Source organism: Lactuca sativa, chromosome 3, assembly GCF_002870075.4.
Source record: "Lactuca sativa cultivar Salinas chromosome 3, Lsat_Salinas_v11, whole genome shotgun sequence".
In the NCBI taxonomy this organism is placed as follows: domain Eukaryota; kingdom Viridiplantae; phylum Streptophyta; class Magnoliopsida; order Asterales; family Asteraceae; genus Lactuca; species Lactuca sativa.
In genome coordinates, this window is record NC_056625.2 from 250656845 (window position 1) to 250674075 (window position 17231).

Consider the following 17231-nt stretch of genomic DNA (forward strand, 5'->3'; position numbering starts at 1 on the left):
ATGGATTGGCTTAGCCGCTTCTGCGTCATCATAGATTGCGAGGGCCAGCGAGTGGTTGTTTGAACCCTAAGTGGGAGAGAACTGATAGTTTATGGCGAGGGTACCCAAGCAGGGTCGGGATTCTGTTCAGCTGCCAGGGATCGGCATTACATTCAGCACAGGTGTGCGGGATACCTAGCATACGTGGTAGATACGTGGGTTGGAGACCAGACTTCAGTTTCAGAGGTTCCAGTGGTGAGGGAGTATGTCGACGTGTTTCCAAAGGAGTTGCCTGGGATACCTCCGGAGAGGCAGGTCGAGTTCCAAATCGACCTAGTGCCGGGTGCGGCTCTTATTGCCAAGGCGGCGTACCGTCTGGCTCCACCTGAGATGCAGGAGCTGTCTTCACAGCTGCAGGAACTGTTGGGCAAGCAGTTCATTCGACCTAGAAATTCTCCATGGGGAACACTGATCCTCTTCATTTGGAAGAAGGATGGATTGCACCGGATGTGCATTGACTATAGGCAGTTGAACAATTTGACGGTGAAGAACCGTTATCCACTCCCGATGACAAACGATCTCTTCGACCAATTACAGGGTGCATCTTGGTTCTCCAAAATTGACTTGAGATCGGGATATCATTAGGTCCGGTTTAGAGAGAAGGATGTGTAGAAGACCGCATTTCGGACTCGTTATGGTCACTACGAGTTTGTGGTGATGTCGTTTGGGCTCACCAACGCACCGGCAGTATTCATGGACCCGATGAATGGGGCCTGCAGACCGATGCTTGATCGCTCGGTCATTGTGTTTATAGATGATATCTTGGTGTATTCCAAGACCCGAGAGCAGCACGAGGAGCACCTCAGGGAGCTGTTGGAACTTCTGAGACGAGAACGGTTGTATGCCAAGTTCTTGAAGTGTGAGTTTTGGTTATGAGAGGTCCAGTTCCTCGGACATCTCGTTAACCAGGAGGGGATTTTGGTCGACCCAGCCAAAATCAAGGCACATTGGGAGGTCTCGAGGTCTCATTCGGATATCAGGAGTTTTCTGGGGTTAGCAAGGTATTACCGGAGATTTATTCGAGACTTCTCCAAGATTGCAGTACCCCTCACTCGTCTAACGAGGAAAGGGGCAGCAAAGGGCATTTGAGACCCTTCGGCGGTGTTTGTGTGAGGCTCCAGTTTTGACACTCCCCGAGGGAGTAGAGGATTTTGTGGTATTCTGTGATGCATCCATCACAGGTTTAGGGGTGGTCCTCATGCAGAGAGGACGAGTGATAGCCTGTGCATCGCAGCAGCTGAAGCCGCATGAGACGAGATACCCTACACATGATCTGGAGTTGGGAGCAATGGTATTCGCTCTCAAGATTTGGAGGAATTACCTATATGGGGTCCATTGTACCATATACACGGATCACAAGAGTTTGAGACACATCATGGATCAGCCGAACCTGAATATGAGACAGCGCAGATGGTTAGATGTAGTCAAGGACTACAATTGTGAGATCCTTTACCACCCTGGTAAAGAGAATGTGGTTGCGGATGCATTGAGCCGCAAGTCAGCTGGGTCTTCTACCCCAGCAAAGTGTATGAGGATAGCGGTGGATTCCCCGCTGGTAAGTTTGATCAGAGATGCCCAGGTCGAGGGCATACGACCAGAGAACTGGAAAATGGAAAGGATCAAGGGTGAAAGCGCTCGGTTTTTTTAGGATAGCCAGGGGTTATTGACCCGATGTGGTCGAGTTTGGGTTCTGATGACTGGTGGATTCAGGAAGATAGTGATGGAGGAGGCTCATAAGTCTCATTTTTCCATACACCCGGGGGCCACCAAGATGTATCGAGATCTGAGTTTGAGTTACTGGTGGCCATGTATGAAGCGAGAAATCGCTTGGTATGTCGAGAGGTGCTTGACCGGTAGAATGGTCAAGGCCGAACATCAGAGGCCGCATGGTAAGCTGCAACCTCTGGAGATCCCCATGTGGTAATGGGAACAGATCACGATGGATTTCATCACAAAGCTGCCAAGGATGGCGAAAGGGTTCGACGCTATATGGGTCATCGTGGATCGATTGACCAAGAGTGCTCATTTCTTGGCGATACGGGAGAGCTCTTCGGCCGAAAGGTTGGCCGGCATATATGTCCGCGAGATCGTTGCTCACCACGGGATTCCGGTCTCCATTATCTCAGACCGAGATGTTAGATTTACCTCCCATTTTTGGCAGAAGTTCCACGAGGAACTGGGCACATGCTTGCACTTTAGCATAGCGTTTCATCCGCAGATAGACGCTCAGAGTGAGCGGACCATTCAGACCCTCGAAGATATGTTGAGGGTGTGTGTCATTGATTTCGGTGGGAGTTAGGATTCTAATGAGATTTGGAATCGAGTTTGAATGTAATTCGAGTATGAATTGAGTAAATGATTTCAAAAGAAGAACAGAGAAGTAAATAGAATATTTGATCAGCTCGTATTATGCTTTTCAGTTTACAGAATACAATGACTAAACTGTAAATCTCCATTCTAGACTCTGTTGAATACTATTACAGACCCCTATTTATAGGAGAACAAAAGCATAACAATACTAAGGACTAAGATTTAAGACATGACTTTATAATATCTTAGTAAAATAACAATACATCCGAAGACCTATATATACGAAGACAACAGATACTTCATAACAATCAAACTGACCCTTCGACTATTACAACATTCTATCCCTTACAATCTCCCCCTTTGGAATCAAGGTCGAAGTCTTCAAGACGTCAGTGATTGAACAACATACATCAGCACTCTTCGGATTTCCATATACCATGAGATAACTTTCTTTATCTCTTTCTTGTCTCCTTCATTGTTTTTCTTGCAGTGATTCATACGAACAATTAAATTCGTATATTGTGAATTTGAGTATCTCTCCACTTCACAAGTTTGAAATAAAAATCTTTTAGCTCTTCCAGCTTTATCTTTTCCTGCAAAAAAATCCCCAGTGGCTTTAAACAAATTTCACCATCTTCATACTTGTTCAACTCAGTTTGTTTCTTCATTGGTGCCATTGGTGCAGTTATGTCGAAGCCTTTGACAGTAGCAAGTTCGACATCTGTTTGAGCCAAACACTCAAAGTAATTCTCCAAAAATATTTTGATGTGCTTGCACCCAAGATTAAAAACATCTGGCTCAGTGTCTTGAAGAAAAGAAAATGATTTGTCTTTGAGCATCAATGCGATATTGATTAGATCATACGTATTCATCAAAGGAAAGTCTGCCACTATAAATTCTTGTATCTTTCCACTTGCTCTTGCCACAATATACTTGAGATTTTCAAACTTCCCTTCGAATACAACATCCCTTTTTATGGATATCACCTTTTTAATCTTCTCTAAAAACCACACTTCTTCCTGAGCTTTAGCCAACACTGCATGAAATCTTATTTTCATCTTCTTTCCCTCTTCGGTTTCCAATGATTTCATTTCAACTTTGAATTGTGACATAACAAACATCATTTCATTGACATGAAAATCAATTTGACCAAAATCTGTGTTTGTAACCACATAACTCTTTTTAGGGACCTTCTCAAAAGAATACATGTGATCAAACATCACCCTGGATTCTATTGTTTCGTAGTTGTAAACTTTCGAAGGATCACCCTTGTCAACTTTCGAATTATCCAAAGATCTTTGTCTCATTATACTTTGAACATGTCTCATTCTTTCAACCTCAGCTGCCACCTCAGCTTTCTTATCTTTATTTGACTTCTCAATTATAATTCCTTTTCCCTTGTCTTTAATGTTTGACGAAGCCATATTCTTTGAAGAAGAGACATCAATTTGTTTCTCAATTACAATACCTTTTGATATAGGTTTTGAAATTGGAACTGTTGTAATCACAGTCGAAATGACTGGATCAGCTGAAACAATAGTTGGCTTTACTACCACTTTCGAAGGGTATACTTTTCCGACTACCTTCGTATCTTCGGTTGTCTTTATTTGTTCCCCAGCCTTTGTATGATCAATCTTTTCTCCCCCTTGCACCCCTGTGAAAGCAGGTGGGGCATCCGATACGTTTGGTAAAAGGCTCAAAATGCGAAGTAGTGGAGCCAAATTCTTGTGTAAGATGGCTTCGAATTGAGAAAATTTTTGAGACAGAAATTCTTGAGAAATAATCGAAGAGACATTCTTCGAAGACAAGTCTTGTAATTCTTTCAGTAACCTGACCAATTCTCCAAAACTTTGTTCTTCTTTGGCAGAAATAGTTGTCAGTTGTGGATTTATCTGCTCAAACATTTTGACACATTTGACAACAGCATCACAAATAATGTCAATTTTCTTATTTGCTAAAGCGTAATCCTGCTGAGCAGTCTGAACTTCCTTCTGCATGTCTTCGCGAAGTTCTCTAATCTATAAGTTGACATCCTCTCGTACTTTCTTGACTTCCTGTACGAAGAGCACATGACGCTCCTTCGTAACCATTTTAAGATCTTCCAACTCTCGTACAAAATCAGATCTCTGAGAATTAATACGATTCTCATTCAAAACATCATGCTGATAAACTTTTTCAAGAACACGACTCTCTGAATCCCGAATGAGCCCAGATGCCTTCGAAATCACACGGCCTTCCATCATCTTGATTAAGGAATCAACTTCCAAACTTGTAACCCCACTACTACCCACATCAGCTTGTGATTGCAAGATGGAATTCAATTTTGAATTCAAGATCTTGAATTGCTTCATTATCATCAACATGTGGTCTGGAAAATCTTCTTCGGCATGATCAAAATGAAGAGCTTCGAATGTACCTCCAAAGCCTTCAGTATCAGTCTCATCATCAGCAGCCATAGTTTCATCAATTGGGGATGATGGGTTCGGTGGATCAGTTGATTGAGTTGAAAATATGGTAGTGAATGGTTGATCCATAATAGATTGAAAAGTAGAAGAACCAGTAGTCGATGTAACCTGAGGTAATGAAACAACAGGACTTTGTTCAGTAGGCTTCGAAAGACCAACAGACACACTGGTCTTTGCTTCTTCATGAATTCGAATCTTCGGTGTTTCAGGAACTTGCTCTACATCTTCTATTCTTTGAATTTTCTTTAGAAACTTTGCAAGATCTTCAGCCCTTCGCTTTTTGGATGATGGAGACACCGGAGCTGGAATTTCCCTAACAGTTACACCCTGATGTGTAACTTGTGTTTTCTTAACAAGCTGAGACGAAGACTTTCGCTTTATTTTTACTCGACGAAAAACTCCTGTCTTCGATGGAATAGTTTCTTTCAAAGGGGATGCTTCAATAACAGGTGTATCAGCAACTGTTGTTAAAATGAGAGAAACATCTTCACTTGTAGCAGATTTAGTTAGTGGAGATTTCTTCTTCTTCTCATCCTTCACCACTTTTTCCGAAGACCCAATATTTGTCTTCTTCGATTTCTTGGATTTCCTCTTCTCTTCTTCATACAACATTCCTGTCACAACTGTTGTGTCAATTGATTGCAAATATGACACCAAAACTTCATTTGTTGGATCCACCTTCTTGAGCATCGCATCCGGAATACGAGCTATGGATGTAAAAACCTCAGGATCATCAGCAACTTCCTTCGGACTGCCATACATGTGAAACACTGCTTTTTCTTCAAAATAAGGAACTTCGATCTTCTCCTTGTTGTAAACATACTGAATAATCAAACTCCAATATCGAGCACATGAGATTCCCTGTTTGGCACTTGTCTTGGAAATACTTGTTAAAAACTCTGTCCACAACTGTTCAGAGTAATCAACATTCAGATCATAATAAATCCCTGCCACCATTGCATAAACTTCCATTCGTCCTTTGTCGAGACCTACGGTTCTTCCAGTAAGACATCGAAGAAAAATGCCGAACAAGAAATTCCATACCGTAGGTAATCCAGACTTCTTAAAGTCGCTGATATGCGTCAATGGAGGTTGATGTCCCATTTCGTTGAACATGAACACTACTTGGGAAGATGAAATTTCGTCATACGTACCAGTATTCGGAATCCCCAAAATTTTGCAAAATAACCGCTTAGATACCCTAATACGAGTATCATTCACCATTGTAAATTCCACGCAACCAGTCTCCTTGTTGTACGATGCAGTGAAAGCAGCCTTTGATAACCACGACATAGGAACAGCAAAGAAATCAAACATAGCTTTGGACAGAACCGAATTCTGTAAAGCAGCCACCAAAATTTTGAGTTCATCCAGATATTTGGAGAAATCCGACTCTACTTGGTAATTTGAACCTTGGATCTTCAAGATTGGAACACTAACGACTTCTTCAGTTGTTGGTGATGATGTAACATTGTCTTGTTTGTGAGTCGCCATTGATGAGTATGATCAAGATGATTGAAGAAGATAAGTGTTTGGTATCAGAGCAGAAATCCTTTTTGTGATCTGATTTTCATACGTTCAAAAAGATTTTTGAATCTATTGTTTGATTCAAAAAGTTTCCGTTCTTTTTATATGTGAAAATTCTTCCTGATCTAGGTCTAGGATCTGATTCTGCGAATATTTTTGTGAATCGGTTGTTTGTAGTGTGATTCTAATCTGAAATATACAATTTGATTTCAAATTCTTAAAGTTTTCATATTATCGTTGAAGTTTTGTTCCGTACAACAATGACGTCATTCAATCTTAACTCAATGACATCATTTTCTCATTTACTTGGATCATCCACAAAGATTCCGATGCTAATTCCAGAATATTACGATCAGTGGGCAGATCGTATGCAAGACTACTTGAACGGACTGGATGAGGATTTATGGAATTGCATTTCAGGTGAAATAAATCCACCTGCAACAGTTCAGTCAATCGGTGCATCTTCAAGTAGTTCAGAGGTTGAAAATCAATCTAATCGTTTAAAACAACTGGAGAAGAAATGCATGAGGGAATTAAGAGGTGCTTTGCCTCCTGTTGTGTACAATTATGTCAGGACATGTACAACAGCTAAAGAAATCTGGAACAATCTCAAAGACAAATTTCAAGGCAGTGAAAAGACAAAGATCACATCTGTGAAACAATGTCTAGTGGAACTCAAGGATTTCAAACAGAAGGAATCTGAATCCATTGAAGTTTACTATGATCGATTCAACGAGTTAATCTACCGTTGTAATCGTTATGGTATCATAAGGTCATCAATGGAGTTCAACTTGATTTTTGTAATGGGACTTCGAAAGGAATGGAGAAGTGTAAGTATGATGGTGAAAAATTAGCAGAGTTTTGACACTTCGACATTAAATGACTTATACAATCAGTTGAAATCTCATGAAAATGAGGTTAATGAAATAGCTGAGGAAACAATGGCAAGTCTTGGTGGACCATTGGCACTCATTTCGAAGGGTTCAGAAAGAGAGAGTGAAAAATTTAAGTCTGATAAAGAAGAAGGTTTTCTGATGAATTCTGAAGATGAGGCTGTTGCATTTTACTCAATCAATCGAGTAAAGAAATTTTTTAAGAAACCTTTTAATACAAAGAACAAGTCATCGGATTCGAAGGGCAATTTTGAAAACAAAAACAGAGTGGATGAAAAGCTAAAAGAAGTAAAGAAGGATTCGAAGAGTGAAATGGAGAAAATGGAAAAGATGTTAAAAGGTGATATGGGGATTAATTGCCATTATTGCAATGGTGCTAATCACTTGGCAGTAGATTGCTTGTTAATAAAGAAGGAAGAAAAGAAAAATAAAACAAAGGATGAAGCTTATTATACAGAGAAGCTGGAGGAAGTGAAGTTAAAGGCAAAGAATTTATCTCTGGTAGCTCATGGTGAAACTGAATCGGATGGTACATATCAAATATGGTCTTCAGGTTCTAATGATAAAGAGATGAAAAATCCATCACATGGAGCCATGTTTGCAAAGATGGAAGAGGATTCAGACGAAGAACAGACTTACGAAGTGCGTGGGCAATGCTTCGTATCGAAGTCTACTGACAAGTCACCGATGACAACAAAGGTACGTAATATTCTTGAATCCTTTAATATTCCTGTTTCTGCATATAATTCTGAATTAATATCTTTTGATGAACTATTACTTACTTTGATTCAATTGTTGTGTCTGCTAGCAATGAAGCGAAAAAGTTAAGTGATCAATTACTAGAGACAAGAAAGAAGTTAGATTCAAAAGTCACTAGGATTGATTACTTAGAATTGCAAGTATCGAATATTATGGCAGATAGGGAGAATTTGTCAAAAGAAATAAATTTGTTGTTAGCTCAAAGAAATATTTTTTGTAATTCTGCAAAAAGACTATATGGAAAATTAACTGAATTACACTATTCAAGTGAGATAAGTAAGGAACAACATAGAAAATAGCTACCATTTTTAGCTTATGACAGAGCTAAGGTAGATAGTATTTCATATGATTGTGAAAAAGAAATTTCTGATTTTAACAAAGTTCCAGATGATAGGTTTAGATATGGAATTGCTAAAGTTGAAGATTGTCTTAATGCTAATGATTTAGTAAACATTGTCAATGAAACCTTAACTAAATCTGAACAGATTCGAATTTTGAAAAAGACTGAGAATTCTACATCTAATTCAGAATCTAATTTCGTTGATATTGAAGATAATTCTGATAATATTAGTGAAATTAGTGATTTAGAGGATGTAGATTGTTCTCAATTGTCTGTAATAAATGTAGCAAATTCTTTTAAAGGGAAAGATAAATGTGAAGATTTATTGGTAAAAATTGACACTGATCAACCTTCAACTTCGAAAGTTTGTGATATGGAATTTGTGGAAATACATGATAGTCAAACAGATGATAGTGATAATGAGGAAGAAAGTACAAATTCGAAGACAAATAAAAGTTCAAAAGAAGTTGAAATTCCTCGAGTGGTTGTTGATCAAGTTTATATGGATTCACAAGAGTTTGAGCAAATTCTTATTGAAAAAGGTGCTCATTATCTTAAAACGAATACTGTGGTTTATCCAATCTTCAAATGCATTGATGATATTGTATTCTCAAACCAAATCTTCGTAACAACAGGTAATGTTGAAAATATTAAGCCTGAATTCAAAAATTTGGTAGAGGAAGACAATAAGAAAACTTCTGATGAGGGTTTCTTTTTGAATCAAAGCACAGTTGAAAACAATCTAACAAAGAATTCATATATCTTTTAACGTCAAAAACCAAAACGAATATGGGTTGAAAAGTCGAAACTTGAAAAGAAGATAGCTAACACAACTGAAAATGTGTTCACAAAGCACGACAATGTTAAACCAGAAATTAAAGAAGTCAACAAAGCTATAAAATTAAATTCAAAAGAGTTTAAAGCACAAGTTGAAAAATTCTCAAAAGAAAATAATATTTCTAAACGTCAAGCAAGAACAACAAATTTTTGGCAAACTATTGGGTCATTAAATAAGAAATCATTAAATTTTTCAAAATGAGGAAAAGTTTTTAGAGGAAAATCAAAGACTCGAAATTTTGAAAAGAAAAATACTTCATTTTCAAATATTCAAACAAATTTTTCTAAAGAAACAAAAACAATACTTCCAAGAAAAAGTTTTTAGGAAAAGGTTGAAAAACAAATTTCAAAATCACAATTCAATACGTCTTATCATGAATCATATCTTTTAAAACCAAAAGTGGATTATGTTCCAAGTTCAGCAAAATGTTATAATCCTTCGAAGAAACAAGCTGACAAAGTATCATATGAGAAGGGTGTAACAACTAAAAGAAATATTGATCATTGGTTGGAAGGAAAGGGAAAAATGTATCAATCAAGTAAGTTTTCAAAAGAACAGATACATGAGGCGTATGACAAGTATGCAAATCCTTCAATGAATGGCAGTTCATCATCCAAGGAATCCAACATTACAGTTAAAGCCTAGAAACCAGTCTCAAAAGCGAAAAGCGACATATCACAAACTCAACATGCGAAGGGGTATATCAGTGAAAATTTGAAAACAATAAAAACTCATATATCTGACCCTTTGAATGAAAATGTTAAATTTGTTGACAGTTTCAAAACAAGAGTTTGTGATTGGTTTAATGGTTGTACTTTACAATTGAAAAAGACATCTAATATGAATGGACCCAACAAGTTTTGGGTACCTAAATTTTTTCAATAATTGCAGGCACTTTGTGACGAGCAATATGATAACAAGTGGTATATTGATAGTGGTTGGTCACGTCACATGACTGGGAAGAAGGAAAACTTACGAGATTTTCGAAGTCTAGAGAATGGTGGAGTGGTTAAGTTTGACAATAATCACAAGTGCAAAGTCAAAGGTTATGGAAAGATAACGAATGGAACATTCACTGTCAATCGAGTTGCATTTGTCGAAGGCTTACAACATAATTTGATAAGTGTTTCACAACTAGTTGTGGGCACTGGAAATCAAGTTCTTTTTAATGAAGAAGGCAGTGTTATTTCGAATGTTGAGACAAATGAAGTTTTACTCAAGTCAAAACAAAAAGGTGATATGTTTACATTGGATATAGTTCCCATTGTTGGCAAACCTGCTGTGTGTTTACTTTCGAAGGCTGCTGTCGATGTTAGCTGGTTATGGCATAGGAGGTTATCACATCTCAATTTTCGAAACATCAACAAACTTGTCGTACAAGATCTGGTAAGAGGTTTACCCATTCTTAAATATGATAATGACAGTTTGTGTGCAGCCTGTGAAGTAGGAAAACAACACAAACAAGGTCATCCAATCACAATAGATTCGAAGATTGTTGAACCCCTCGAACTTTTGCATATTGATTTATGTGGTCCTTCAACAATTGCTACTCTTAACAAGAAAAGGTACATTCTAGTAATTGTAGATGATTTTTCAAGATTTACGTGGGTTTATTTTCTCAGGTTAAAATCCGAAGTTTCACAAATGATGATTGATTTTATCAAGAAAATGGAAATTTCGTTGAAGAAGCCAGTTCGAAAAATTAAAAGTGATCATGGAACTGAATTCAAAAATCGGGTGTTAGATTCATTTTTGGTGGAAAAAGGTATTTCGCATAATTTTTCATCTCCATATACGCCACAACAAATGGTGTAGTTGAACGAAGAAATCGATCATTATGCGAAGCTGCAAGAACAATGTTGGCATATTCAAATTTACCTCAATATCTTTGGGCCGAAGCTGTTTCAACTGCTTGTTTTACTCAAAATAGATCATTCATTCATAGACGGTTTAATGCTACTCCTTATGAAATCATCAATAATCGAAAACCTAAAGTCAAATTTTTTCATGTTTTTGGATGCAGGTGTTTCATAATGAATCTTAAGGATAATCTTTCGAAGTTTCAAACAAAAGCTGATGAAGGAATTTTCTTGGGATATTCACATAATTCTATTGCTTATAGAGTGTTAAATAAGCGAACTCGCAAAGTGGAAGAAACATTCAATTTGACATTTGATGATAATTACATTAAAAAGACTAATCATCAATTTGAAAATTATCCTATTTTGAAAAATTCTTTGAATGATAATGAACCAATTGAAATGGATGATGCTAATTATGAATCGATTTTTGGTACTTTAGATCAAGCAATTGATGCAGAGAGAAATGCGAAAGATAATAAACAATCAGAAAATTCGAAGCTTGATAATGACTCAATTTCGTGCTCGAATCAAAACACAAATGCAATATATGATGGTCCAATGGAGGGGGAGCACTTGGATTCAAACAGTTTTGTTGAAGGGGAACATTCTTACGAAGCAGAAGTAATGTCAACCAATGTTAACGTTGAGGGGGAGCCAATCATCGAAGCGGAGCCAATAATCGAGGGGGAGTCAATCATCGAGGGGGAGCCCATACTTGAGAAGGATCCAATTCTTGAAGAAGAACATTTTGATGATGCTGAGGATGCATGTTCAATAAATGGATCAGAAAATGATGCTATGTTTGAAGATGCACCTTTGGATTTTCATCCTGATTATCCACCATTAGATAAATGGACAAGAAATCATCCAAAAGAACAAATTCTTGGAGATCCACAAGCGGGAGTATTGACAAGGGCTCAACTTCATGCAAGAAATGAGGTATTAAATACTCACCAAGAGTTGTGCATGTTTAATGTTTTTATTTCCAAAATCGAACCAAAGACGGTTAAGGTTGCAATGGAACACTCTGATTGGGTTGTTGCAATGCAAGCTGAATTGTCTGAATTTGAAAGAAACAAAGTTTGGAGATTAATTCCTAAACCTGTTGATGTTTCAATTGTTGGACTTAAATGGATTTTTAAAAACAAAACTGACAAAGATGGAAACATTATTCGAAATAAGGCCAGACTTGTTATTAAAGGATATTCTCAACAAGAAGGAATTGATTATGAAGAAACATTTGCCCCTGTCACGAGACTCGAGGCTGTTCGTATTTTTCTAGCTTATGCAGCTCATAAAGATTTCGACATTTATCAAATGGATTTCAAATGTGCATTCTTAAACGGTGAACTCAAAGAAACGGTTTATGTTGAACAACCACCAGGTTTTATAAATAACGAACATCCTGATCATGTTTATATTTTAGATAAAGCTGTGTATGGGTTGAAACAAGCACCACGAGCATGGTATGCAACATTAACATCATTTTTGAAACAATCTAAATTTAAACAAGGATCAGTTGATCCCACTTTATTTCGAAAGAAAGTTGGGATTCATCTGATGCTTGTTCAAATTTATGTTGATGATATAATTTTTGGCTCTACTAACCCTGCTTTATCTAAAGAATTTGAAGACTAGATGAAAAGCAAATTCGAAATGAGTATGATGGGCAAAATCAATAATTTTTTGGGTTTGAATATACGCCAAAACAGAGAAGGCATATTCATTAATCAGAAGAAATATACGAAGAATTTGTTAGAAAAGTTTGGAATGACGAATAGCACAAGGTTACGAATACCAATGGCAACAGGCATAAAGCTAACTTCTTCGTTAGATAAATCTGTTGTTGATATCACTCTGTATCGAAGCATGATAGGGTCTTTATTGTACTTAACTGCAAGTCGACCTGATATTATGTTTTCTGTTTGTAATTGTGCAAGGTATCAATCAAATCCACGTGAACCACATCTAACAGCAGTGAAGAATATTTTTAGATATTTGAAAGGCACTACTTCGTTAGGTTTGTGGTATCCTTCGAAAACAGGGTTCTTTGTACAAGCTTATTCAGATGCGGATCTTGGAGGATGCAGTCTTGATCGAAAAAGCACAACTAGTGGATGTCAATTACTAGATGGAAAATTGGTCAGTTGGCAATCGAAGAAGCAAACATGTGTTTCGATATCTACCTCTTGCAGAGTTTTCTTACAACAACAGCTACCATTCCAGCATGGGCGCCCCTCCTTTTGAGTTATTGTACAGGCGCAGATGTCGCACCCCGGTTTGTTGGGGTGAGGTTGCGCACCGAGTGATGGGAACGGATGTAGTCCTGCAAACTACCGAGAAGATTCAGCAGATTAGGCAGCGGCTGCAGACCGCTCAGAGTCGGCAGAAGAGTTACGCCGATAGAAGCCGCTCTGAGTTAGAATTTCAGGTGGGTGATATGGTACTCCTGAAGGTCTCACCCTAGAAAGGTGTGATTCGCTTCAGGAAGCAGGGGAAATTGGTTCCCCGATACATTGGACCGTTCAGGGTCATTGCCAGGGTCGACAAGGTGGCGTATAGGCTAGAGCTCCTGGAGGAGCTTAGTTGGATCCACAACACTTTCCACGTTTTGCAGTTGCGGAAGGGCATTGTGGATCAGAAGGCAGTGGTGCCATTGGATGATATTTAGGTAGATGAGCGCCTGAATTACATGGAGAGGCCTGTGGCCATCCTTTAAAAGAAGACGAAAGTTTTGCGGAATAAGGATATACCTTTAGTGAAGGTACAGTGGGAGCATCGGAAGGGATCTGAGTGGACGTGGGAGCCGGAGGCAGAGATGCGGGAGCATTACCCGACATTATTCATCGCACTAGACTACGAGGGCGAAATCTAATTCAAGTAGGGGAGAGTTGTAACGCCCCGATTCTCAGGTATTGATTTATGTTGAATTTTTTTGGTCTTTGGGTCTACTCAACAAATTGGTCGCCCTACTCGTCGAGTAGTAAATGACCTACTCGCGGAGTCCAAGAAGGGACTCGACGAGTAGGAGCTGGCAGATGAAAACCTAAATCCCGAGGTTTTGCATCCTATTTAAAGAATCATAAGCCTCCTTTGGCCTCTTTACAACCCCTTGAGAGTCCAGAAAACCCTAATCCGTGTGGTGTTTCATTCTTGTGTGTTTTAAGCTTTGGAAAGTGGATCCTTGGAAAAGAAGAGCTTGGAGGGAAACAGGCTAGAAGCAAGGAAGGTGTGGGGAATCAGAAATCTACCTCAGTTAGCATCATTTCAAGGTATCAAGTCGCCACCTTTACCTCATTTCTTTCTAGACCTCTTTGGGTGAGATTTAGGGTTATTTTGGCTTGGTTATGATGATATTGTGGTGTATGAGCTAGATCTGAAGTTGTAACTTCAGATCTGGACCCTTCTTGGGTTTTAGGTTCATCAAGTTCGAGCTTGGTCACGTATGAAGCCTCCCTTGAGTGTAAAGCTCCATTGTAAGCTTGGATTTGTCATTTAGAGCCTTTTTAGCCATGCATGCACGTAAAGTTCACAACTTTACGTGATAAGCATGCCTAAGGAAGTTAGATCTGCAATTTGGGGGCTTAGTATGGCTTAAAAAGTGTCTACATGGTTAAAGGACTGAAGGGACTCGGCGAGTCATATGAAGATGGGCATTGAAGTCGACAGGTTGGATGAACAACTCGGCGAGTCCGATGATGATTGTCGTAGACTCGACGAGTTGGATGAACATCTCAGCCAGTCAGTTAAGGTTTCCCCAATTAATGGACAACTCGGTAGAGCCCTCAGGTGAAATAGTTTATCTATTTCTGAATAGTAGAGCCCTATCCAACCCATACATATAATTATTTCATCATCAAGATCATTCTGACGCATCATTTAGGTATACTCGTCCATTTCTATCGTTATAATCATCGATAATAATATGTTGAAAATTTTGGCTATATTGTAAATATGTTTGTCGTATTGCAATCATACGAAAAAGAAATCAAAACTTTTTCAAACTATAGTTGAATGTATTGGTTTAAAAATTGGAGAAAACAGTCAACTATTTTGAATATCTTGGTTTAAAAATTGGAGAAAATGGTCAAATAAAGTTTTCAATAATGATGGAGTAAACGCGTGTCTTAAATAATGTTTTACCTAAACCATTTAAGGTTTCATCCATGAATCGTTGATATATTGCTGGTTCCTGCTTTAAACCATATGGAAGGAAATTCCATTCGTAATGCTTCTGAGGAGGACAAGAAAAATCAGTTAGTGGTTTCGTATTTTTCATGTAAGCGTAGTTGTCAATATCCGGATTTTGCATCAAATGTATTAAAATGTGTATTTCCTTTTAATTTTTATAAAAATATATTCTGTCTGTGGTAATTTATATGAGTCTCCAATAGTAGCATCATTCATCTTTTTGTAATTAATTATCATTCTTCGCTTACCTCGTTTTATTTCATTATTATTTTCTACATAAAATGCAGGTGCAGAATGAGGACTCGTACTAGGTCGAATGATTCCTTTTTCTAGTAATTCAGTACATTCCTGTTTAAATTCTGAAACATCTTTTATACTATATGGAATTTTCTTTGGGATATTAACTTCATCATGATGATTTTTTAATAATATTATTATTTCTTGATTATTTCTATTTTTTAAATGGTCTAGCGGGTTTTTACTACATACTTCTTCAAGTTCTTTTTCAGCAATTTCTTTGGCAAATGTTAATAATATGCGTAGTTGAAAACTAACTTCTTGTTTAATTATTTTAATAAGATCAAAATGTTTGATAATTGCAGTTTTAATAATACCTTTTATCGGGTGATTGAGACTTATATGATCATTTGTTTGTATAAATGGTTGATATAATTTAAGAAAATTATTTCCTATAACTAAATCTATTCCCGAATCATGTTGATATATAGTTGGAGTTTTAAATGGTGCTTTTTCAATTATGATATTTATGTCTCTTCCTACGGACCAAATTTTATGAATTGATTTATCATTAATTGTAATTTTTCATGGTTTTTCTAATTTTTCCTAATTTTTTAATGTCTCTTTTATTCCAAAACATAAAGTAGCTCATGTATCTATATATGAAACTAGTTCTTTATCTTGTATTTTAGTTGTAATAAAGGTACTGTTTGGGTTAATATTTGTTTTTCTTTTGCTCATTTATATCTGTATTTTAATTAATATTTCTACTTTTTCTAGTAAATTTTTTATATTAACAAGTTTTTGTTAGGATGGTGGAACATTGTGTATTGTTTTTAAATTACGATATTGTGATTTTTTGAATTTCTTAATTCCTTCTTGTAATCGATATATTTTTTTAATTGATTATTATATATTCTTCATTTTCTGATTGTAATCTTAATAAATAGTTTTCTTCATACGATAAAATATTTTCTAAATGTTGAACAATATTAAAGATATTAGCATTCATTTTCCAATGGTTTTTTATTATATTAGTCCAAAGCATGTTATCTTTCGAAGAATTAATTTGTACTTTTAAATTAATTTCAACAAAATATTAAAGCGTTTAAAAGAAAATTAATTGATTTTTTAATATTTTTTATTTCTATTTTAAAATGATTAATTTGAGTTCTTAATCTTCCAATTTTAATTAATTGATATGCAGTATAATTTTTGTTTTTAGAAATTAATTCGTGTATTTCAGATTCTTTTTCTTTTAAATGTTTTGTGGAATTTTCTAAATATTTCCATAATTTTTTAAGTAATTAACTTTATATTTATTATCGAAATTACAATATACTTTAGTTTTATTGCTCATAATTTTATTTATATTTACCATGTGAAAGGTCCTTTAATAGTAAGTAGTTTTTCTTAAGTGGCGGTTTTTCATTAAGTGGGTCTTCTTTAATTGTTTTTATTTTAAAATGTTTTTCAAGTAATATTTTCTATTGAGTTAGATTTTGTAATAATTCAGAAATTTATTTTAATACATGTAAATTTTCTATTTCTATAATATTATTTAATTTTTGACTAATTATATTTAATTTATCTCCTATTGGTTTATCTTCTTCAAACTAAGTCCAATATTATATAGTGTTCCTTATGGTAAATTTGGTGGTATTTCTATAATCATTTATTTATCTGGTATGCATGGTTTTGTATTTTGTTATGGACCTTCAAGTGTTTTAAAATATTTTAAGGAATTAGTGAATTATTAGATGATTCTGT